At 29.6% G+C, this 1,634-nt stretch overlaps 1 non-coding gene across 1 annotated transcript; it reads left to right on the top strand.

The window, feature by feature from the left end:
- On the top strand, positions 340–411 carry TRNAR-UCU. The gene has a single exon. It is a non-coding gene; the product is annotated as a tRNA-Arg (tRNA).

Below are 1,634 nucleotides of genomic sequence, written 5' to 3'. Positions count from 1 at the left end.
TACCCGCTTTTATCCTATTTCTATATTAGATTAGAATCTTTCTTTTTTTTTAGATTAGAATAAAATGTGGAATAAAATAAATACAATTTTTTAGTAAATTTTTTATCATTTCTGTATTTTGTTTTTAGTTATTTTATTCAATTTTATCAATTGATACAATATTCAATTTTTCAATTTGAATATAAGATTTTTGAATATAATATTCATTATATTATATATATTTATATATATAGTATATATCTATATATTATATATTAGTATTTGTAGATATTATTCCATTTTTTCTTCTAACTTTTCACTAAATTGAATTTAGTGAAAAGTTAGAAGAAAAAAAGAAAAGCGTCCATTGTCTAATGGATAGGACAGAGGTCTTCTAAACCTTTGGTATAGGTTCAAATCCTATTGGACGCAAATAATTTGCATTATGTATTTTATATTTATATATTATAAATATAACTCTAAATAGAATTTCTATATTTCTAAAAACTAAAAATAAAATATAAAAAAAAAAGATTTTGAATGATTTGAATTGAACAAGAACCACTTATCCTTTATTTATTAATATAAATATAGAATATCTAATATAATTAATTTATTATATTATTTATTCAAAGAAAAGATATTAAACATGAAAGAATCAGAATAATAATCTCAATTTTAATTTGAAAGTTGAATTAGAAAGGAATTAAATTTTTAATCAATTTTTTTCTACTTGTTCCTGGAGTAAAAAGATTTCCATTTGTTCCTGAATAGCCTCCTTTAAAAGGGCTTCTGCCTCTCCAGTGAATGTCTTTATAGAAGATATTATTTCTTGGAATTGAGGTTTATTCATTTTTAAGTAAGCACGTAATTCAAGGAGAAATTTCCTTACCTGTCTAATTTCTAATGAATCAAGATAACCATTCGTTTCGGTATAAATAGTTATTATCTGTTCTTCCACAGTGAGAGGAGCTGATTAGGATTGTTTAAGTAATTCGCGTAATCGTTGACCTCTTGCCAATTGATTTTGAGTAGCTTTATCGAGATCAGAAGCAAATTGTGCAAAAGCTTCTAATTCCGCAAATTGCGCCAATTCCAATTTTAATTTACCAGCTACTTGTTTCATGGCTTTAATTTGAGCCGCATATCCAACTCTGAAAACCGAAATACCCACATTAATCGCAGGTCTGATTCCAGCATTGAATAGATCGGCGGATAAGAATATTTGGCCATCTGTAATAGAAATCACATTTGTAGGAATATAAGCCGAAACATCTCCCGATTGGGTCTCAACTATTGGCAAAGCAGTCATACTTCCTTCACCTAACTGAGAACTTGATTTAGCGGCTCTTTCCAAAAGATGTGAATGCAAATAAAAAACATCTCTCGGATAAGCTTTGCGACCTGGCGGTCGTCTTAATAGAAGAGACATTTGGCGATAAGCCTGGGCTTATTTGGAGGGATCGTCATAAATAATTAAAATGTGGCGTTCGCGGTACATAAAAAATTCAGCCAGAGCTGCTCCCGTATACGAAGCGAGATATTGTAATATAGCTGGAGAATCCGCAGTTTCAGCTACTATAATAGTGTATTCCATTGCTCCCCTTTCTTGTAAAGTGGTCACCACTTGAGCCACAGAGGATGCTTTTTGACCA

Source organism: Arachis ipaensis, chromosome B03, assembly GCF_000816755.2.
Source record: "Arachis ipaensis cultivar K30076 chromosome B03, Araip1.1, whole genome shotgun sequence".
Classification (NCBI taxonomy): Eukaryota; Viridiplantae; Streptophyta; class Magnoliopsida; order Fabales; family Fabaceae; genus Arachis; species Arachis ipaensis.
Note: the sequence above shows the minus strand (reverse complement) of the source record. Positions and strands in the feature narration are given on the sequence as shown.